Source organism: Chlorocebus sabaeus, chromosome 10 (assembly GCF_047675955.1).
Source record: "Chlorocebus sabaeus isolate Y175 chromosome 10, mChlSab1.0.hap1, whole genome shotgun sequence".
Lineage (NCBI taxonomy): Eukaryota > Metazoa > Chordata > Mammalia > Primates > Cercopithecidae > Chlorocebus > Chlorocebus sabaeus.
In genome coordinates, this window is record NC_132913.1 from 41,257,456 (window position 1) to 41,282,602 (window position 25,147).

The 25,147-nt window shown below is 34.1% G+C and overlaps 1 protein-coding gene across 6 annotated transcripts in view; it reads left to right on the forward strand.

Annotated features, from left to right (window-relative positions):
* Nucleotides 1-25,147, forward strand: part of GALNT13 (polypeptide N-acetylgalactosaminyltransferase 13) — a 590,104-nt gene that overhangs the window by 152,445 nt on the left and 412,512 nt on the right. Inside the window, exon 1 of one of the 6 annotated variants that reach the window (XM_073019695.1) lies at nt 23,910-23,974. The exons of the other annotated variants lie outside the window; for them this stretch is intronic. The gene's annotated coding sequence lies outside the window, so the exon portion shown is untranslated. Of the gene's footprint in view, nt 1-23,909; nt 23,975-25,147 lie in introns of those variants that run through there. 6 annotated transcript variants of the gene reach the window in all.

Genomic DNA, 25,147 nt, shown 5'->3' on the forward strand with positions numbered 1-25,147 from the left:
ACTCCTGTTTGGGAATTTATAAATGGGAAGGAGCATCACTTCCAGCTGTAGAACAGCAAGCAAAAAAACTAGAGAGTTTGCAGATTCACAACTTTTCTTGGACTCATCAGAGAACTAAGGTCATAGGGCAACCAACTAACCTGAAACTTAGGAGGAGACACAAGCACTTGTTTTCCTGGAGCAGATATCTCCAGATGGCAGTAAGAATTTAGCTGAATTTTTAAATCGAATTGATAAAGCCAGTTGTGCACTAGAAAGATAATATAGCAACCGTATTGACTGCAGATATGAGGGAAATTTGCACTGCAGGCTTTTCTCCATAGACTTCAATGTATACTCAAAAAAAAAAAAAAAAAAACTGTCTAGAGTCCTCTGAAAGCATCTCTTCTGATACAGGCATAGCATAAGAAGTACAGGAATCACTCTGAGAAAGGCAGGAATCATCACCTGGATCCTTCTCCCCTTCCCCCTACAGAAGAACCTGGATCCTTCTCCCCTTCCCCCTACAGAAGAAAAGCCTTAAACTGCTAAGTGTAGGACAGCGGTTCTCTGAAACACAGTGTAAAAGGAAGACCTAAAGTTGAGAGTGGAGCAGATACTGAGAAAAGAAATGGCTATCCATGTATTACCCATCCTAAACACGAGAGAATACTAGAGGAATTTGCAGCCTGTGATGCCAGGTAACCTTGGTAACAACAAATCCCAAACCTAGCTTAACTCCTGAGTAGAATGATTCAAACCCCAGACCTAGCAGAAGGACAGTCATTCTCATTTAAAGACATAAACACTATTTACTCATTCTTTAATGTCCTACACAAGATATTTAGTTTTAAACAAAATGTACAAGATGTGTACAATGGCAACAAAAAATGGGCACACTGCCAAAACAAAAAGAATTTAACAAAACCAAAGATATGACTTACATAATAAAACTATCAGACAGAAAACTTTTAATTACTGTCATTAATATTTTAAAGACTCAAATGGGAAAAGTGAACAATATGTACATCACATAGGTAATTTTAGCAGGCAACTGGAAACCATAAGAGTCAAATGGAAATACTAGAACTGAAAAACATAGCAACAAAAGTGAAGAATGCATTTGATGGGCTCATCAATATGCTTGGTATACCTGAGGAAAGAATTATTTTACTTGAAAACAGGTAAATTGAGAGCTGAGGTACAATAGTGTATTTGCAATCTTCTGGGAAGTAATCTTAAATATGTGTACTTGTAATCCCAGATGGAGAAAAAGAGAACAAGACCAAAGAAATATTTGAGGAAATAATGGCAAATAATTCTCTGAAATTGATGATAAAGAAATTAATAAGGATTTAATGAGAAAAAGATCAATGAGAGACACCAAAACAGATTGAAGAAGCTCAGAGAACAGTACACACATAAAAACATATATAAAAAGGAAACCATACTCAAACTGCTAAAAACCGAAGATAAAAAGAGAATTTGGAAGACATCCCAAGAAAAAGACATATTATGTACAGTGGACTTGTTATCAGAAACAAGACAAGTCAGAAGACAAAAGGATAACATCTTGAAACTGATGGAAGATAGCTACTCTCAACCCAGAATTTTATAACCACTGAAAGTTATCATGATGAAGGAGAAATGAAGATGTTGTTTGACATATAAAAATGGGGAGAATTTATTGTCGGCAGAGCTTCTATATAAGAAATATTAAAGGAGGTTCTTTAGGGATATGGAATGTAATACCAGAGTTAAACTTGGTTATTGACATGGTTTGGTTCTGTGTCCCCACTGAAATCTCACATCAAATTGTAATTCCCACATGTCAGGGGAGGGACCTGGTGGGAAGTTATTGGATCATGGGGGCAGATTTACCCCTTGCTGTTCCCGTGATAGTGAGTGAGATCTCATGAGATCTGGCTTTTAAAAGTTTGTAGCACTCCCACCTTCACTTGCCCTCTCTCCTGCTGTGCTGTGGGAAGATGTACCTTGCTTCCCCTTCACCTTCTGCCATGATTGTAAGTTTCCTGAGGCCTCCCAGTCATGTTTTTTGTTAAGCCTGTGGAACTGTGAGTCAATTAAACCTCTTTTCTTCATAAATTATCCAGTCTCACTTTGTTCTTTACAGCAGTGTGAAAACAGTCTAGTATAGCTCTAGAGAAAGAAGTGAAGGGCGCTGAAAATAAAATGAATGAAGGTAAAAATAACACATGTTTCTCATATTTTTAGTTGCTCTGGAAGATAACTGACCACTTATTAAAAAATAATAGCAATGTGATATTTATTTATCTTACATGTAAAAATAAAATATATGACAAAATACTATAAATGTTGTGTAGGAGAAGTATTGGGATGTAGTGTTACAACATTCTTATAATACATATTAAACAATATAACATTTGGGAGTTGACTAAAGATATATAACTTAAACTAGGGTAAGCATTAGACACTTTTTGAAAAATTATGTATTGTAAGTTAATACCAGAAGTAATATGGTATCGTAAAATATATTTAATCAAAAAAAGAGAAGAGGAAAAAATAAACAACATATGGAACAAGTAGAGAACAGACAGAAAGATGGTAGATTTTTAATTTAACAATGTTAATAATTACATTAAATGAAAATAGTCTAAACACATTCATTTAAAAACTGAATGACAGATTAGGTAATAAAAGCAAGATCCAAATATATAGTGTGTACAAGAAACCCACTTTATGTGTATGGATATGTATAGAAAAGTAAAATAATAGAGAAAGAGAGATTATGAAAACATCAACCAAAAAAACTGGAATTGCTATATTAATATCATTAGAGCTCAAATTAAATGTATTAACAAGGTTAAAGATGAACATTAAATAATGACAAAGAAGTCAATTTTCCAGGAAGACATCTTCAGTCCCAAAAAAGTGTTTAGGTATATATGTACTTAACAACATAGATTCAAAATATATAAGGCAAAAATGAATAGACTTGAGGGGATTAATAGATAAATCCATAATTATATTGGAAGGCTGTAACAGTCCTTTCTCACTAATTAATAAAACAACCAAATGGAAAATGAGTAAGTATAAAGAAGACCTGAGCAACACAATAAACTCAATCAACCAATTTGACCTAATTTATATTTATATAACAGTCTAACCAACAATGCAGCTAAAACAACTCTTCAATTTGATGCTTATATAGTATTAGAACAGAAAAAAACTCAAATTCACGATCTAATCTACCATCCTAAGATACTATAAAAGTAAGTGCAAATTAAACCCAGGGCAAGCAGGAGGAAAAACTAGTAAATATAGATGCAGCAACCAAATAATTTGGAAACAGACTAATCAAGAGAATGAATGAAATTAAAAACTGATATTTGGGGAAAAAAAGGCAATAAAATATAATAAACCTATTTTTGAAAGACATAAAACACTAACTTTCACTAAAAATACAGGTTATACGAGTAGTCCTGTTTGTATTTAAAAGTCATTTAATGAAGACACCTCTAGGCTCAGATAGATTACTAGTGAAGTCTATTAGCCTGTTAAGAAAAAAATAATATAAATTCTACCCAGTCACTTCCAGAAAGGAGAAGAAGCACTTTCAATTTATCTAATACTGAAATCAGACACAGACATCACCAAGAAAAGAAATTGCTAGCCAACACACCAATACATCTCATGAATATAGATACAAGAATGTTCAATAAAATTTTACGAAAAAAATCATCTAGTAATATATTAAAAGGATATTATATTATGAGAAAATTGTATATCTCCAGAATATCCAAAATTGATTTAACATGAGAAAATCAAACAGTGTAATTAATTGTATTAAGAGAATAAAGAAGAAAATTCATATGATGATCTCATAAATGCAGAAAAAGCATTTGACAAAATTCAAAATCTATTCCTGGTAAACTTCTGAAAACACTAAAAATAGGAAGATAATTAGTTAACCTTAAATAAGACACTTATTATGGAAATAACTGGCATCATATTTATTAGTGAAAGACTCAGTGCATTTCCACTAAGATCAGGAACGAGGTGGTGAACATATAGCATATTATAGTTCCTTTTTTTTTTTTTTTTTTTTTTTTACATTGTCCTTGTGGCGTGCAACCTTACTAAAATCTATTAGTTTCAGGATTTGTTTTATAGATTGTTGGGGATTTTCTACATAGAAACCATTATTGCATGTAAATAGATATTGGTGGGAAATATACAGTCGCAGAACAAACCTATACCATTATTATTTATTAATTTTCTTAAAAAGGTGCAGAAAATTCAATAGAGAAAAGTATTTTCAATAAATTGTGCAGAAAGCAATTGGATGTCTATATCTAAAAAATGAACATAGACCCATGTTTCACACCTTATATAAAATTTAATTCAATTGTATTATAAGTCTGAATGTAAAACAAAATGTAAAACTTTTGAAGAAATACAATATTTGTGACTTGGGGTTCAACAAATTCTCAGATATGATACCAAAGTCGACCGAGTGCAGTGGCTCACGCCTGTAATCCCAGCACTTTGGGAGGCCGACTACGAGGTCAGGAAATCGAGACCATCCTGGTTAACATGGTGAAACCCCGTCTCTACTGAAAATACAAAAAATCAGACAGAGGAAGTGCCGGGCGCCTGTAGTCCCAGCTACTCGGGAGGCTGAGGCAGGGGAATGGGGTGAACTCAGGAGGCGGGGCTTGCAGTGAGCTGAAATGGTGCCACTGCACTGCAGCCTGGGCGACAGAGTGAGACTCCGTTTCAAAAAAAAAAAAAAAAAAAAAATTCTTAGATATAATACCAAAGTCATCATCCATAAAAGAAAATATAAATATATTTAACTTTAACAATATAAATTTTTGGTCTTGAGAAAACATTAAGACAATGAAAAGAGAAACCGCAGACTGGGAGAACGTATTTATTTACAAGTCAATTAATTGCAAAGGATTTATATTCAGAATATATAAAGAACTCATACAACTCAATAATAGTGAAAACTAATGAAAACAAATAAGTAAAAGATTAACAGGTACTTCACCATAAAAGACATATGGATGGCAAATAAGCATATGAAAATATGCTTAACCTTGTTACTTGTTAGGAAATGGAAATATAAAACAAAATGAGATACCACTACACACCTATTATTATAACTTTAAAAAAACTGAAAGAGGCCGGGTGCGGTGGCTTACACCTGTAATTACAGCACTTTTGGATGCTGAGGCGGGTGGATCATGAGGTCAGGAGTTCGAGACCAGCCTGACAAACATAGTGAAACCCCGTCTCTACTAAAAATACAAAAAATTAGCCGGGCATGGTGGCGGGCGCCTGTAATCCCAGCTACTCGGGAGGCTGAGGCAAGATAATCGCTTGAATCCGGGGATTGGAGGTTGCAGTGAGCTGAGATCACACCACTGCACTCCAGCCCCGGCAACAGTGCAAGATTCCGTTAAAAAACAAAACAAAACAAAAACACCTGAAAGGAATGAGTGCTGGGGAGAATCTGGAGTGACTGGAGCCCTCAGACATTGCTGGTGAGAATGCAAATGGCTGTCATGACACTTTGGGAAACAGCTTGGTAGTTTCTTATGAAGTTGAACTTGCTTTATGAGTCAGCCATCACGCTACAAGGTATATACTCAAGAGAAATGAAAACTTAGGTTCACACAAAATCTTGTACATAAATATTTTAGTAGCTTTATTTATAATCACCAGAAATTGGAAGCAATTAAGATGCGTTCAACCAGTGAATTCGTAAACAAACGGTGGTATAACCTGAAAATGGACACTCAACTCTAAAAACTGAATGAGCTATTGATATACACACACACACACACGTTACATGTTTCCATTTGTATGATATATTGGAAAATATCTTGTAAATAAAATATTTTGAATAAAATTAGATTCAGTAGGTGCAGTTTTGGTTTCACTTGGTTTTCTTTTTTTATTATTTGTATAAATTTAAGGCATGCAAGAGCAATTTTGTTACATGGATATATTGCATAATGGTAAAGTCTGAGCTTTTAGTATAACCATCACTTGAATAGTGTATGTTGTACTCATTAAGTAATTTCTCATCCCTCACTATGCTCTCATCCTCCCATCCTTTTGAGCTTTTCCACTGTCCATTATCCACACTCTGTGTCCATTTAATAATGTACACATGCTTAGTTCGGACTTATAAGTGAGAAAATGTGGCATTTGTCTTCCTGTTTCTGAGTTATTTCACTTCAGATGTTGGCTTCTAGTTCATCTGTGTTGATACAAAAGATATGATTTCAGTCTTTTTATGGCTGAATAGTAGTCCATTGAAAAAATGCTCAACACCGCTAATCAAAGACAACTACAAGTTAAAACCGTCATGAGGAATCATCTTACACCAGTAAGAATGGCTATTATTAAAAAGTCAAAAAAGAACAGAAGTTAGCAAAGATAAGGAGGAAATGGAATACTTTTACACACTTAGTGGGAATGTAAATTAATACAACCTCTATGGAAAAAAGTACAATGCCGTCTCAGAGAACTAAAAAATAGAACTATCATTTGCTACAGCAATCCAGTACTGGTTATATTCACTTGTATATTTATCACAGCACTATTCACAATAGTAAAGATATGGAGCCGACTAAGTGTTTTATCAGTGGATGATTGGATAAAGTAAATGTGGAGTATATACACACACATACATACACACTTGGATTTCTTATTGCTCGTCTCTTACAGTACGTGTGTTTGTATGTTTGTGTGATGCTTTTATTAGTAAGCATTTTAGATTAAAATATTATTTGCCATATAAATGAATCCAAATAACCTGTAGCTTAATTATTTTTATGTGGTGTAAGTATTTATTAGAAATCAAATGGATGGTGGAATTTAGTATACTATAGAACTTTAACCCCGGAAGTAAGTTATATTTTCTGCACACTGGTTCATGTCACTGCAAGTTGTTTTTCCATCACAGAACTACAAATGCGAGTATATAGCAAATGTCTAGCATGCTATCTACAATGAATAATGTATGATTAATTAGTCATTTTTTAAGTGGAAAATTATTTCAAAGTGGAGTAGTTTTAACTATTATTTGATTTTCAAATACATTTAAAGAGTATGTTAGATTAGCAAAGGCAGAAATATTTTCATCACTGTGTTATTTATTAATGCCTGGACCAATGTTTGGAACATAGTAGACCTCTGATTAATATTTTATGAATTATTTATTGAATGCCTTTGGAATAATAATACATCATAAATAAATATTACAAAACCATTTTTCTAAGATACACTTTAGGAAAATCTAGAATAAACATGAATTTTGGGGTTGTAGCATTGTTATATTATGAATATGAATTGAACACTCAGTAATAGGAGAGAGAGGAATAAACAATAAATAATCTTTGAGATGAAGATATTTCCATGGCTAATATAGTAGGCAACAAAAAAGATGTACTTGTAAACCTGGCTTTCTATTATGTACTGCTTTTCTGATGATTTCATTGCTTTAGTATTTTTAACTTGTTTCTAATAAGAGCTGATTGGTTATTTTTCCCCATGGTATATATAAATGTGTATATTCTGAAGAATCATTTATTAAGACAAATTAAATTTTTGTTTCATTTATTGATACAGTTTGCCAGCAATTAGTGTCCAAGTTAAGAAATACTGTTATAGCAACAGTGATTTCCCTAGATGACTTCTTAAATCATAAAGTGAGAGTATTTCACATTATATCTGCTTTGTTTAAATTTATCTGTTCTGAAAATAGCAACATTGATTCCATGATATACCTGATATATTCTAATTGCCTAGAATGTAAACCACAAATTCTGCATTGCAGATACTATCATAGTAAATGCTGTTTAACTCATGCAAAATTTATAGAATGATGACAAAACAAAGCTTCTGAGAGAATAATTGTTTCACCACAAGCGTTTTATGTATCTGACTCCATTTCTACACTGTAAATCAGCCTTGAATTGTCATTGAGTCCTATGATACACACTATTAATGGTAAGAAAATATCCCATTTTAAGCTATATTTTTATTGACCTGTATGTTTATATGAATGTGAATGTGTGTGTACTAGTGTGTACATGTTTATGTATGCACACCTTTTTTTTTTACATACTTTTATTTTTTAACTAAAATGTTTTTTCTTTACTTAACACATCATGCATTGTTACTTTGACCTGTACAATCTAACACATATCTGCCCTTTCATCCAATGGTAAGGAACAAAACCCTGTAAGAGTGTAGGAAAACTGAGGATGGCCTGTCTACAAGTGTGGCTGCCCATTGGAAACACTTGTGGAATTTTAAAGATATATTGATACCTTTGTTCCACCCCAGAAATTCTGATTAAAAATTTATTATATGTACATTGGATATCAGGATTTTAAAATAATCTCCCCAAAAGATCCTAATATGCAGTAAAATCTGAAACTCCTTCTTCTAGAATACAACAATAAAAGTGCCTAATAAACAATGATTAGCGTGTGTCTTGAAACCAGAAACAACCATTTTCTTAACCTTTTATGGTTTAAAAAAAGTATGGTAGGGAAGTTATTTTAAAAGGAATTAAAGGTGATTTTATGTGCCATATGTATGTGTGTGTGTGTTTTTTTTTTTTTACTGCAATCTTCAACATAATGGTTTTGAATTAAGGTATAACCTGTTCTTCTTGTGGAGTGTGTGCAGTAGAAAATCACCCAACTTAAGGGTCAGAAAATATGAGTGTGTGTGGTGGTTCTGCCACTTCTTAAATATATTGCCTTGATTGAGTCTCTTATAAGACTTACTTTCTTATTGCCCATGGTAATATAGGTGTTATGGCATTTCAAAAGTTAAATGGTGTGTTTGTAATAAAGGCTCTATGTAACAAACCCATAGCTAACATGGGTTTCCAATACTGAACAGGAAGAGTTGAAAGCATTCCCTCTAAAAACTAGAGCTAGACAGTTTTCTGTTTAGTTCTTATTCACTGTTCTTATTCAACATAGCACTGGAAGTCCTAGTCAGAGCAATTAGGCAACAGAAAGAAATAAAGGTATCCAAATTGGGAAAGAGGAAGTCAAATTGTCCATTTTTGAGCATGACATGATATTAGATACAGAAAAACATAAAGACTCAACCAAGAAACTCTTGGAACTGATACATGAATTCAGTAAAGTTGTAGGATACAAAATCAACATATAAAAATTACCGAGACTAGCTTGGTTTTGGAGACCCTAACCCAGCGGCGCTAGAGGAATTAAAGACACACACACAGAAATATAGCGGGTGGAGTGGGAAATCAGGGGTCTCACAGCCTTCAAAGCTGACAGCCTAGAACAGAGATTTACCCATATTATTTATTGACAGCAAGCCAGTGATAAGCATTTTTTCTATAGACTGTAGATTAACTAAAAATATTCCTTATGGGAAACAAAAGGATAGGCTTAAATAAAGGGATAGGTTTGGCTAGTTATCTGCAGCAGGAGCCTGTCCTTAAAGCACAGATCACTTATGCTATTGTTTGTGGTTTAAGAATGCCTTTAAGCGGTTTTCTGCCCTGGGCGGGCCAGGTGTTCCTTGCCCTCATTCTGGTAAACCCACAACCTTCCAGCATGGACATTATGGCCATCACGAGCATGTCACAGTGCTGAAGAGATTTTGTTTATGGCCAGTTTTGGGGCCAGTTTATGGCCAGATCTGGGGACCTGTTCCCAACAAAAAAAAAATCATTATCATTCATATACATCAGCAATGAATTAGCTGGAAAAGAAGTCAAGAAAGTAATCTTTTTTATAATAGCCATAGCAAGAAATTACATACCTAGGAATACATTTAACCATAGAGGTGAAAGATCTCTACAGTTAAATCTATAAAACGCTGGTGAAAGAGGACATAAAAATATTGTAAGATGGCTAGGCACAGTGGCTCATGCCTGTTACCTCAGCACTTTGGGAAGCTGAAGCAGGAAGATTGTTTAAGCTCAGGCATTCGAGACCACACAACATAGCAAGGCCCCAACTCTACAAAAATTTTAAAAAATTAATCAGGCCTGGTGTCATGCACCTGCAGTCTCAGCCACTGAGGTGGGAGGATTGCTTGAACCTGGGAGGTTGAGGCTTCAGTGAGCGATGATTGTGCCACCTCACTCCAGCCTGATAATAAGAAAAGAAAGAAAAAATAGTAAGACAACCTATGCTCAGGGATTCAAAGAATTAATATTGTTATAATGACCATACTACCCAAAGCAATCTCAGGTTCAGTGAAATCCCTATTAAAATATCAGTGACAGGCCGGGTGCGGTGGCTCACACCTGTAATCCCAGCACTTTGGGAGGCCAAGGCAGGCGGATCATGATGTCAGGAGATCGAGGCCATTCTGACTAACACGGTGAAACCCCGTCTCTACTAAAAATATAAAAAATTAGCCGGGTGTGGTGGTGGGTGCCTGTAGTCCCAGCTACTCAGGAGGCTGAGGCAGGAGAATGGTGTGAACCTGGGAGACAGAGCTTGCAGTGAGCCGAGATCGCACCACTGCACTTCAGCCTGGGCGACAGAGCGAGACTCCGTCTCAAACAAATAAATAAATAAGAAAAATAATAAAATAAAATATCAATGACATTCTTCACAGAATTAGAAAAACTATTAACATTTGAATTGAACCACAAAACACTTTGAATGGCCAATACCAAGCAAAAATAACAAAGTCGGAGATATCACATTACCTGAATTCAAAACATATGACAAAGGGATAAGTAACCAAGCAGCATGATATTGGTATAAAAACGGGCACATAGACCAATAGAACAGAATAGAGAACCCAGAAATAAATTCACATATTTATAGCCAACTGAATTACAAGAAAGGTGCCAACAATGTGTGTTGGGGAATAGACTCTCTTTTCAATAAAATTTAGGAAAACTAGATATCTATATGCAGGACAATGTAAGTAGACTCCTGCCACTTGTCAAATACAAATATCAACTCAAAATGTATTACATATTTAAATATAAGGCCTAAAAATATAAAATCACTGGAAGAAAACATAGGAGTAATGCTTCAAGACATGAGTCCAGGCAAATATTTTATGGGTAGGACTATGAAAGCATAGGCATCAAAACAAAAAGGACATTATAAAGCTAAAACCCTTCTGCACAGTAAAGGAAACAACCGAGTCAAGACATAACCTGCAGAATAGGAGAAAATATTTGCAAATTATTAATCCAAGGAGGGACTAATATCCAGAATATATAAGGAACTCAAACAACTCAATATTCCCCAAACAAATGATTCTATTAAAAATGGACAGAAAATCAGAGTAGACATTTCTCTATAGAAGATATACAGATGGCCATTAGGCTTATGAATAAATGTTCAAAATCACTCATCATCAAGAAAATGCAAATCAAAACCACAATTAGATATCACCTAACCTCAGTTAGAATAGCTATTATCAAAAAGACAAATAATAACAAAGGCTGACGAGGATGCAGAGAAAAATGAAGTTTTATACTCCATTCTTGGGAACATCAATTAGTATAGCCATTATGGAAAACAGTATGGAAGTTCCTCAAAAAAACTAAGAATAGAACTACCATATGATCCAGTAATTCCACTAATGGATATTTATCCAAATGAAAAGAAATCAGTAGATCAAAGAGTTATCTTTACCTCCATGGTTATTGCAGCACTATTCACAATAGTCAAGACATAGAGTCAACCTAAGTACTCCTCAACAGATAAATGGATCAAGAAAAATGTGGTAGTATACACAATGGAATATTATTCAGCCATTAAAAGAAGGAAATTAGGTCGTCTGCAGCTACATGGGTGAATCTGGAAGACCTTATGTTAAGTTAAATAAATCAGGCACAAAAAGATAAATACTACGTGTTCTCACTCAAGTGGAAGCTAAAAAAAATGAGTTTATAGAAATAGAGAGTAGAATTACGGTTGCTAGAAGTGGGGAGGAGAGGATAGGGAGAAGTTACTTAATGGATGAGGAATTATAACTAGATGGGAGGAATAAGTTCTAGTGTTCTGTAGCACTGTGGGGAGAATATACCTCACAATAATTTATTGTGTATGTTAAAAATCCTAGAAGAGAGGATTTTAAATGCTTCCTACAAAGGAAATGAGAAATGTTTGAGGTGATAGATATGCTAATTACAGTAATTTGATCATTACACATTGTATACATATACAGGAATATTCTATGCTCCATAAATATGTACAATTATTATGTGTCAACTAAAAATAAAAGAGAAAAATAGTGTCTATAATTATTCAGGTATAATTTTGTACTGTTATCTGTAGCCTGCTCTGGCCTCTTATGTTTACAAAGTATGTTTTTTAAGTTCACTTTACTGAATGACATATTTACTCTTAACTCATTTCATGTATTTTTTATTAAATAATTATTCAATGCCTACTACATGCCTGTCAGACACTTGCTAAATGTTGAATGTACAGTGTCATGTGAGACATGATTCCTGTCTCCAGTGAGTTATTGTCCAATGCAGAAGAAAGCTACACACACACACGTGCACATGTGTATTTTGAAGGGCGGGGTGAACTAAAAGTCCAGGATTACCTAAGTAAAATGTGAAAATGCTCAATTGAGAAGGTCATTGTGTAGTTCTTTAAAGTCCAAACCAAATTTGTTCAAATCTAAGGCATCTTTCTGATGTATCGTAGGCATTGAAGTTTTGGTGCACTGAGTAGAATACATCGTGATTATGAAATGTTTTCATTTGGAGGTAGTATAAGTTAATTGATAATGGTAGAGGCTTTGAAATCATATTGTCTTGGTTCAATTTTTTGCCCCTCAACAAATAAGCTGTATGATTATGGATAGGTTTTTATCCTTTGGGTTTCACTGTCCTCATATGTAAAGTAAGCAAATAGCGCTAATACTTCTTGGACTTGTTATGAGAATGAATAGGTAATACCTACAAAATGTTTTGAGTGTTGTCCTTACACATAGGGATTAGACAATATTCACTATTATTTTAAAGTTACTTTAATAATATTGCGTATTTGGGAAGAAGATATTTTTCTGCCTTTTCTACATCGGAATGGTTAGTTGAAAATATTTTACTCTTAAGGTAATTATTGAACTGTGAAAATGATATCATCAGCAAGATATAGAAAAAAGTTGGCAAAGGTAAAAATACTTCTATTTTGCATCGAAATATTAATATGTTATTTTTCTGATTTATGGCTCAGACCTATTCATTATTATTCCTTAGATGCTCGAATCCTCTATTTAATACCATGTGGTACTTTTAAAGAGAACATCTGTTTTTGTACGAAGTGTTGCTATGAAACCTCAGTAGAAAAACATAGCAAACACATATAAAACGTTTAGTATTGCAATTAAGGCATGGGATTATATTGGTTTGGTCTGACTGTTCATTAAAAAAAGTAAACAATTATTAGCTAAAGCACACATTTCATATGAATAAGTAAATATGAAATTCAGGGATTATATTGTTCTTTGGTAAAAATCTTTGTGTTATAGATTTTAGTGCCTTGAAGACTCATAGGAAATATAGGTTCTTTTATGTTTAAATGTGTTTTGTTACAGAAATTACTCCACCTATCTTAAATGAAGAACTCATTGAAGTTTTTAGACTATATTATTTTTCTTGTATTCCACAATAACTATGTTATTACTTCCAATCTTTGATTCTGAGAAATCTGGCCTTTATCTTCTCTTTATCTTTTAGAGACAGAAAATCTCTTGATAGTTTGAGATATAGGGTAGAAGTATGCAATTTTTTATTCCTTTTAAACTTCACTCTTTTATATTAGAAGATGTTCTGTGAGGTTTTTTCCTGGACAAATATTAAGACAGAATCAAGCAAAACCAATGTAAACACACTGTTACATTTACACACAAGAAAAGAGGTGTGTCATCAATTAATTTACATAAATTATCTAGCTGGCTTTGAAACCTATTGACATGTGAGAAGTTCAGAGTTCCTTCAGCGTAGGGCATTCTGTTAAAAATATACGTGTTTAAACAGACAAAATAATTTATATAGATACTATAGAAATTTTCTTTAATGATATGAAGTGTAATTTGTATTTACTTTCTTCAAATATGGGAACTTCTAATGACTTTCAAAATTGCCATGATGTTGAAGACAGTGTTTATAATGATATCATATACAAGTATATATTTTACTGCTCTTTCTTCTTCGTTTCTGTGCAATCTGTTACACCAACCAAAAATAAGATTGAACCGAGATATGATTTTTAGTAAACTTAGTGCTTAGTAAATGTATTTAGATGCTTAGTAAATTAACTATAATTAATTTAGGTGTTTAGTATATTTATTGAATGGAATCTTACCTAATATTTATAACTGAAATATTTTATAATTGATTTATAAAAATCACAAGTGATGTTCTTTTTATACAATATCTATGTCTTTATCAAGTCATAGAGATTGCATACTTAGTATAAAGAGCAACATCAAGATTTTGATGGCTGGAAAGAACACTAGAGGAGGAACCCTGAATATCCATTTTCACTTAACTTATCTGAGTCTGATACCTTGTGCATAAAATGGGAACGATGACATTACCCCAGTAATTATAGTTTTTTATTTTTTTCCAGTCACCTTAGAAATATGTACTGAGTACCTCATTATGTGCTGCTCATAATTTTAAATATTGTACTGAGGATTTACTCCCTACTTTCAAAGAAATACCTTATAGTCAGTGGGAAGCAACAACAACAAAAATCTAGCAGACTCTTTTACTACAAGGTAGTATGTTATAACATTGTAAATTTGGTTTTATTTGTTGATTACAGCTTAAATATCACCTCTTCAGAGGAATTTCCTGATCACCCACTTTAAAGCAGCCTTCCAGGCAATATCATAATCTTTTTTAAAGTGCACAACACTATCTACATTTTCTTTCTTATTTGTTTATTATTTTTCTGTCTCCCCTCAAATAAAATATCAGTCTTATGGCTGCAGGTACTGTGTTGTTCAGTTCTTTACTCTAGTCCTAATCATTATGCCTATATATATATATGGTTTTCATTAAATATTTATTGAATAAATGAATGAAAGGAAACTTACAAATACTTGTGCTATGGCAGTATAGATAAGGAGATTTTATTTAAATGATATTTGTTTCTACTGTGTTCCAGAGACATACTATTTGCCCCTGGGAGTACTTTGTTAATCTTAGTCTGGTGGGAAGACATTGATCAGCTTTATAATTTCAAACAATTGTGAGTGCTATGGAGAAATAGTGAAGGGTGGTGTATGACTATGTTAAAGAATAAGGTATCTCCCGAATATGGGAAATTAGGAGCCTTTCAAGGAAGTTTCACTTGAGCTGAAATTTGAACTGTTTGAATTAACCAAGCAAAAGCATTGAGAACATCATGTGCAAAGGCCCTGTGGTGATGGCAGCAGGAGTCTTTTAAGAAAGTGAAAGAAAACCAGTATGGATTAACTGTAATGGGCGGGCACTTGGTAGAGTGGGAGAGATATGGGTGAAATGCTGGACAAAGAACTTGTATGTCACTGTGCTGACTTACACTGTGCTGGTCTGTATTAATAGTTGATATCAGAAAGCAAAATGTATACAGGAGAAACAGTGTAAACAAAGGAAAAGAGTAAAAAAAAAAGTTAGTGATACATATAGTCTTTGTCCTCTGATGTAACTGGGTTACTTTGAAATATCAACATATTCAAAATCTCTTCTGTCAACACTACTATAAGGATGTTATATATACATATATACATACATACATAAAAACATGTATTACAAATAGAAATAAGGTCTCTATTTAAAAATCTAACAGTTATTTGCTAATCACTTGTTTTTATACATATAGTACTTAAAGAAATAAATATTCATCAGAGTGAATTAAAAACACGTCTACAGTATAATCAGTAGAGAATAGGTCACATTAAATACAAAATGTATAATTAAGCCAAAATATTCATTGAATGTATGACTCACATAGGAAGAGACACAAGGTCTAGGACTATTTTCAAAAAATCAGCTGGTACTTAAAACATGCATTTGAAAAGCATCATAACAAACATATGACGTACACAAATATAAAAGGGAATAGCTGAGTAAGATCTAGGCTTGGCCAGGTGCGGTGGCTTATGCCTATAACCCCAGCACGTTAAGAGGCCCAGGTGGGTAAAGGGAGGTGAAACCCAGTCTCTACAAAAAATACAAAAATTAGCCAGGCGTGGTGGTGATGGCATGTGCCTGTAGTCCCAACTACTCACGAGGCTGAGGCAGAATATCACTTGAATCCGGAAGGTGGAGGTTGCAGTGAGCAGAGATGGCGCCACTGCACTCCAACCTGGGTGACAGAGTTAGACTCTGTCTCAAAAAAAAAGGAAAAAAAAAAGAAGGTCTGGGCTTAGTTAAATATAGAAGGCTTTGTAGAGGATCAGGTTTGAATTGAATTTTGAGAAAAGAAAATGATGAATATTAATAAACAAGTGAAGTGAATGGGAGAGCTGCCAATAATCAAAGGTATGAAGCCCAAGCCATAGAAGTAAGAACTAATGAAATATGGGAAATTAACAAAGATATAAATGTTATGGAAAGATAAAGCTCAAGAGCAGAGACCTCGATTAAAAAGATACCTTGACAATTATCTGATGGATAAGGGAAGAAAGAGCATTTCAGATGGAGGCACTCCCTGTGTGGCAGTGTGGATCATTCAGTGTCAGTCATGTAGCAAGATGATGTTAGCTTGGAGATGTAGCTATGGTAGAGGCTGACCATTACTAAAGGAGCTAGATCAGGATAGGCCTGGTCGTCTTGCTATGGAGTTGTAGTCTGGTGCATTGAAAAAGTACTGAGTGACACAGAAGGGAGCTAGGACATGACTACAGAGGGCTTGGAGGGAGATGATGAACATAAAGGAAAGGGGAAGTGAGGCGAGAAACTAGATTTTAGAGGTATTTAGTCAATTCAATAGGATGTAATGATTTATTGGAGGTAGAATGAAGGGGAAGGAGAATGAAATATCATTCTTATATCTGTCTTAGCTAATTGAACACCTAAGGGGAACCCTGGGCCAACAAAGTTTTTCTTTTTTTAATCTTTATTTTTTAGAAGAGATAATGAATTAATTGTTATTTGCATTTAATCCAAGGTAATCGAGATACACAGGATGAGATATCTAGAGGGTAGATAGTCAGGCCCAGCCTTGGTGTTACCCAGTTGGAAGCCATAGCATCGTAATGGATTAGATTTTAGCTGGGCCTAGGAGGATGAGGTGTGTTACGGTCAGTACAAGGGAAACAGAGAGGGCTTCTGAGCTGCGTGGTGACATGTCCATGGAATAAGGAGAAGGCAGGTATCACTGAACTCAGCATGTGCTGGAGTAATGTGTGATAAGGATGAATCATGGATCAGTAAGGTGAGGCAAATTTATAGATGGAAGTAACAGAAAAAGAGGTGCTACACTTTTTAATTGAAGCAACTTTTAGAAAAGGAAGATGAAATTAGACAATGAACGAACTGCTTAAGGATGAATAATTGGGTAGACATTGGAGGACAGGACTTTATTTCAGTCGTTATGTGAATTTTGATTACTGTAGTTGGAAGACATAGGAGACGTACATGATAGCTGTGATATAAGAGACAAGGAATAAGAGCAACATGGACATGTAGGCTCAAATTAGATCAATAATTGTATTCGTGATTTATTGACACAAAATGCTCTTTATTGCTTGTATCCCGGATCTTACCTCGTTTCCAGTTAGCTGTGAAGAAGATACTCCTTTGTGACCCTTGCTTTAGTCATCTTTCCATTTGTTTCTTTTCTCTTTGTTTCTGCTGACCTGCTTAGGAGGCTGACAGCTCTGAACGCAAGTGTTTTTGCTTCAGGAGTAGATGGGAGAAAAGCATGTCCTGTAGTTATAATGCTGCATTTTTCTAGGCAGGGAGAAGCAGCCTCTAAATTCTAGAAAAATAACTTCCTTAATTCAATGTAGCAGTTCTGATGCTCCTGTGAGTTTAAGAAAAAACAAACACTTCCTCTACTCACTAAACCAAGCAATAACAAACCAGCAAACCGGAAACCTAACTTAAAGCACAGGAAATCCAGATTGTACTTACTCTCACTCACAAAGAAAACGATTCAGCACATTTTTACTATCATGGCATTATTGCCATTAAAGTCTTTTTATTTCTCTATCTAGTAAGTCTTTTCTTCCTGTTCAATACAGTTTTTTGTTTGTTTGTTTGTTTGTTTGTTTGTTTTTCTGATCTAGTGGAGAGAACATTGCAGGACTATGAATAAGACCCTGAGCTGGATGTCGTGGTTCATGCCTGTAATCCCAGTGTTTTGGGAGGATGAGGCAGGTGGAGCACTTGAGACCAGAAGTTGGAGAGCAGTCTGGGCAAAATAGTGAGACCCCATCTCTACCAAAAATTTAAAAAAAAAAAAAAAAAGAGAAGATGGGCATGGTCGTACATGCCTGTAGTCCTAGCTACTTTGGAGGCTGAAGCAGGAGGATTGATTTAGCCAAAGAGTTTGAGGCTTCAGTGAGCCCTGATCATGCCACTGAGGACAGCCTGGATGACAGACTTTAAAAAATTAAAATTGAAAAGGACTCTGATAACCATTTGTAGATACAAACAAATTTCAAGTTGGGTCTGGTGGGCCGTTTCCTTTAGGGTTCACCACTTGTGGTGCCATGTTGCAAAGACATGGTGCTATTTGTTAAGTAGCTATCTTACATATCTTTTGTCTAATACCTAACAAACTGCTCTTTCAGTTCTCCAGGAAAAAGTTCTGGGCACTTTAAGCCCCATGTCTTGTGCAGAATTGTCCTTCCTATATGTTGTGGTCTAAATTGTGATTCTCCAAAATTCATATCATGAAGCCCCAAAGCATAGTACCTTAGAATGTAACCATATTTGGATATAAGTCTTTAAAGATGTGACTGCTTTACTGTGAGTCCAACAGGGTGGGGCCCTAATTCAATGCAACTGGTGTTCTTATAAGAGGAAAAGGCACTGTGGAGGAAAGAAAGAAGAAAAGGAAGATTAAAAGCCATCTACGCTACAGGAACAAGGTGGCCTTCTGCAAGCCCAGGAGAGAGGCCTGAGAAGAAACCAAACCTGCTGACACCTGTATCTTGACCTTCTAGTTTCCAAAACTGTGACAAAATATATTTCTGTCATTTAGGCCACTTAGTCTGTTTTTTATTTTTCTGTCTGTCATAGAAAGCTTAATATACAGTACTTTCTGGTGAGTAAGTTTTTATTTTCCCTGAGTGAATTTTTAGTAGCACAAAACTTTTCTGTGCTGAAAATGTGAGACCTCTGATGATTTGATGAGCCTTTCTCTTACCCTAACTTGCTTTTACACTTGTAATATTATGCCAAAGCTAAGTGCTTTCTATTCTTATTTTCTTGTTAGTGTGATCTGTTTCATTTAGATGCACTTTTCATTTTTCTAGAAATTTTGAATACATTTGCTAAAGCTGGAATGAAAATCTCAATAAATGAATAAATAATGATTTAGTGACATCTGCTGTGTGCTTGAACATTCGATGATCTTTAAGAATGAAATTTTCCAAAAGAGACTGATCATTAGGGGTTTCTGTAGATCTTAAGTATGATGCTTTTTAAAATCTTTTATCAGAAACAGGCTTCTTTAATCAACATGAATATAATATAGTGATGTAGTTAAGAGTATATGGTCTTGAGTTAATACGCTATGGTTTAAATCCTGGCTCAGCCTCTTGGAAGCTGGGTAGCAATGAGTGAGATAATTAATTAAATTACAGCCTCATTTTCCTCATCTGTAGAACAAGAGTAATAATAGTTGTGTTCAACTCATAGTAAGTTAATAAATACAACAGCACCTGGTTCATGGTAAATCCTCCCTAAATCTGGGCTATTATTACTATTTTTCTGAATTCTATTGCTTGCTGGTCTGAACATCATCTTGGGTTAATATTGTTACTACTGGAACTTTATTATGATATTAAAGCAGGTTTCTCACCTTTGGCTCTATTGACATTTAGGGCTGGGTAATTCTTTGTTGTGAGTGTTCTCCTGTGTATGTAGCATGTTTAGCATCTGTGGAGTTTAACAGCATCTATAAAGTCTACCTACCAGACGCCAGTAGCACACTGCCTCCCCACCCAAGTTGTGACAACTGAAGGTGTCTGCAGATGTATTCATCCATTTTTCACATTGCTATAAAGAAATGCTGGAGACTGGGTAATTTTTTTTTTTTTTTTTTTTTTTTTTTTTTTTTTTTTTTTTTTTTTTTTTTTTTTTTTTGAGACGGAGTCTCGCTCTGTCGCCCAGGCTGGAGTGCAGTGGCCGGATCTCAGCTCACTGCAAGCTCCGCCTCCCAGGTTCACGCCATTCTCCTGCCTCAGCCTCCCAAGTAGCTGGGGGACTACAGGCGCCCGCCACCTCGCCCGGCTAGTTTTTTGTATTTTTAGTAGAGACGGCGTTTCACCATGTTAGCCAGGATGGTCTCGATCTCCTGACCTCGTGATCCGCCCGTCTCGGCCTCCCAAAGTGCTGGGATTACAGGCTTGAGCCACCGCGCCCGGCCGAGACTGGGTAATTTATAAAGAAAAGAGATGTTTGTTGTTGTTGTGTCTCTTCCAGGCTTCGGTATCAGATGATGCTGGCCTCATAAAATGAGTTAGGGAGGATTCCCACTTTTTCTATTGACTGGAGTAGTTTCAGAAGGAATGGTATCAGCTCCTCTGTGTACCTCTAGTAGAATTTGGCTGTGTATCTGGTCCTGGACTTTTTTTGGTTGCTAGGCTATTAATTATTGCCTCAATTTCAGAGCCTTTTATTGGTCTATTCAGGGATTCATCTTCTTCCTGGTTTAGTTTTGGGAGGGTGTAAGTGTCCAGGAAATTATCCATTTCTTCTAGATTTTCTAGTTTATTTGCATAGAGGTGTTTATAGTATTCTCTGATGGTAGTTTGTATTTCTGTGGGATCGGTGGTGATATCCCCTTTATCATTTTTTATTGCGTCTATTTGATTCTTCTCTCTTTTCTTCTTTATTAGTCTTGCTAGTAGTCTATCAATTTTGTTGATGTTTTCAAAAAACAGCTCCTGGATTCATTGATTTTTTGAAGGATTTTCTGTGTCTCTATCTCCTTCAGTTCTGCTCTGATCTTAGTTGTTTCTTGTCTTCTGCTAGCTTTTGATTGTGTTTGCTCTTGCTTCTCTAGTTCTTTTAATTGTGATGTTAGGGTGTCCATTTTAGATCTTTCCTGCTTTCTCTTGTGGGCATTTAGTGCTATAAATTTCCTCTACACACTGCTTTAAATGTGTCCCAGAGATTCTGGTATGCTGTGACTTTGTTCTCATTGGTTTCAAAGAACATCTTTATTTCTGCCTTCATTTCATTATGTACCCAGTAGTCATTCAGGAGCAGGTTGTTCAGTTTCCATGTAGTTGAGTGGTTTTGATTGAATTTCTTAATCCTGAGTTCTAGTTTGATTGCACTGTGGTCTGAGAGACAGTTTGTTATAATTTCTGTTCTTGTACATTTGCTGAGGAGTGCTTTTCTTCCAACTATGTGGTCAATTTTGGAATAAGTGCGGTGTGGTGCTGAGAAGAATGTATATTCTGTTGATTTGGGTGGAGAGTTCTGTAGATGTCTATTAGGTCTGCCTGGTGCAGAGCTGAGTTCAATTCCTGGATATCCTTTTTAACTTTCTGTCTCGTTGATCTGTCTAATGTTGACAGTGGAGTGTTAGAGTCTCCCATTATTATTGTGTGGGAGTCTAAGTCTTTTTGTAGGTCTCTAAGGACTTGCTTTATGAATCTGGGTGCTCCTGTATTGGGTGCATCTATATTTAGGATAGTTAGCTCTTCTTGTTGAATTGATCCCTTTACCATTATGTAACGGCCTTGTCTCTTTTAATCTTTGTTGGTTTAAAGTCTGTTTTATCAGAGACTAGGATTGCAACCCCTGCTTTTTTTGTTTTCCATTTGCTTGGTAGATCTTCCTCCATCTCTTTATTTTGAGCCTATGTATGTCTCTGCATGTGAGATGGGTCTCCTGTCACACCGGTTAGAATGGCAATCATTAAAAAGTCAGGAAACAACAGGTGCTGGAGAGGATGTGGAGAAATAGGAACACTTTTACACTGTTGGTGGGACTGTAAACTAGTTCAACCATTGTGGAAGACAGTGTGGTGATTCCTCAAGGATCTAGAACTAGAAATACTGTTTGACCCAGCCATCCCATTACTGGGTATATAACCAAAGGATTATAAATCATGCTGCTATAAAGACACATGGACATGTATATTTATTGTGGCACTATTCACAATAGCAAAGACTTGGAACCAACCCAAATGTCCATCAATGATAGACTGGATTAAGAAAATTTGGCACGTATACACCATGGAATACTATGAGGCTGTAAAAAAGGATGAATTCATGTCCTTTGTAGGGACATGGATGAAGCTGGAAACCATCATTCTCAGCAAACTATCGCAAGGACAGAAAACAAAATACCGCATGTTCTCACTCATAGGTGGGAATTGAACAATGAGAACATTTGGACACAGGAAGGGGAACATCACGCACTGGGGCCTGTTGTGGGGTTGGGTGGGGAGGGATATCATTAGGAGATATATCTAATGCAAATGACGAGTTAATGGGTGCAGCACACCAACATGGCACATGTATTCATATGTAACAAACCTGTACGTTGTGCACATGTACCCTAGAACTTAAAGTATAATAAAAATAAAAATAACCAAAAAAAAAAAAAAAAAAGGAAAAGAGTTTTAATTGGCTCATGATTCAGCAGGCTGTACAGGAGCACAGTAGCTTCTACTTCTAGGGAGACCTCAGGAAAGTTTTAATCATAGCAGAAGGCGAAGGGGGAGTAAACACTTCACATGGCTAGAGCAGCAGGAAGAGAGAGATTGGAGAGTTGCTACACCATTTTAAAAAAACAGATCTCACAGTAACTCAGTGTCACAAGAACAGCACTAAGGGATGGTGTTAAACCATTGGACCTCCATGATCCAATCACCTCTCATGGGGTAGGGGCCGCCCAACTCTATCACTGGGGATTACAATTCTGTATAAGACTTGGTGGGGACTCTGAACAAAACCATATCACCAGACATTGCCAAATGTACTCTGGGGGAAAAAGTACCCCCAGTTGAGAATCCCTAAAAAAATTTTACTAACGAATAAAATACTGTTTGGGAAAATATATCTGAAATCTACTTCTTACATGAGCTATACCTGATGCTCCATTTATTTTGACTGATAGTCTTGGGATTTTGTAAGACAGCTTTTCTGTAAAAATATTGTTAAAAGAGGTCATCTACAGTGTAACTCATAATTTCTCTCACTGTGTCATAAGGCCAGAATATCTTGATATGTCTAATTCTCTAAAATAGAATGCATAGCCATGAAAAACACAATTGACTTAAAAACTGATCAAATATGTTTTCATTAAAACATCTAGTAGCTGAAATAAATTGTACCTGCAGCTTATTGGAGATAACTCAGATGTTATCAGAAATGGAATTGTAAATACTTATTTATATTTCTCATGGTGCTGTAGAGATTTGTCTAAAGTTGAATTGGGAGTAAGAGGGAGAAATTTAAATATTCATGAAGGTGTGATGTCATATTTCATGATTAAAGATACAGAAAGATTAAGTATATGGATAATTTTTAAAGTACCATAGAGGTATTTCCTAGAGAAATAAGACACATCACTGTCAAGTACATGTGGATGTATATTATCTTTATAAATTAAGGTATTACATGGAACTTACTGTGGTTCAAGAACTCAGTAGGAAGTGTTTTTAAAAATAAGTATGTTTACATAAATTCCAAAGTATAATGACATCTTGTCTCTGTCATCCCTTTGTAGTACATCAAAATGATTAACGCCTGTCAGTTGCCATTCATTACTCTTTTGCTGCCTGGAAGTTGCAGTACCTCATCTGATACACTGTGGAATATGCTTAAAGTACGTTTTGTCAGTCTCTGGAATTTATCTTAATACTTACCCTAAAGTATTTAAATACTTAAATAATTAGTATTTATTTTATTTTACAATAAATACTGTTTTATACTTAATATGTGTGCGTATGTATATATGGATATATGTAATTTAAAGAATATATATCACTGTATGATATATAGATATATGAATATGTGGATATAATGGTATATATCACTGTAATATGAAATATATATTTCAAATATTTATTAATATATAAATATATTTCAAATATTTATTAATATATAAATATATTTCAAATATTTATTAATATATAAATATATTTTAAATATTTATTAATATATAAATATATTTTAAATATTTATTAATATATAAATATGTACATATTTATATAATATATAAATATATTCATATTTGAAAAATATGTATATAATATATTATATTTATATATTATATAATAATATAAATATATATTCTATAAAAATTTTTTTTAAAATAAAAATTTTTTATATAAAAATTTTAATAAAATATTTTATTATAACATATATTTATTATTAAATATAATATTATATATTATAAATATTATATATCATATTTATATTTATGATTCTATATCTGATATATAATGTGTTATATATCTTTTATATGTTATATATTATACAAAATTTATAAGTATAATATATGTAATAATATATAAGTATCATATATAATATATTATATACCTAATATATATTAATGTATAAATATATGTTTAACACAGTAGTGATATATAATATATATTTATATATAATTATATATTTACATGTTAAATAATATATGTATTTAATAAAGTAACATATTATTAAATATATAAATATATTTATATTTGAAATATATAATATAAAACAAAAATATATATAATGTTATATATTATGATATATATTTATATATTTATTATATATTTCTATATATATTTATATATTATTTAATATAAATATATAAATGTATATATGAATATATATCACTACAGTATATATATTATATATACTGTATTATATTTATATATATCTCACTACAGTGTGAAAGTCAAGAATTGTAGGAAGCAAACAGATCCAGAATTCAGGGAATATACCACATATAATAAATGATATCTAGCCATCTTTCTCCACTAAAAAATACAATTATAGTAATTTAATAGCC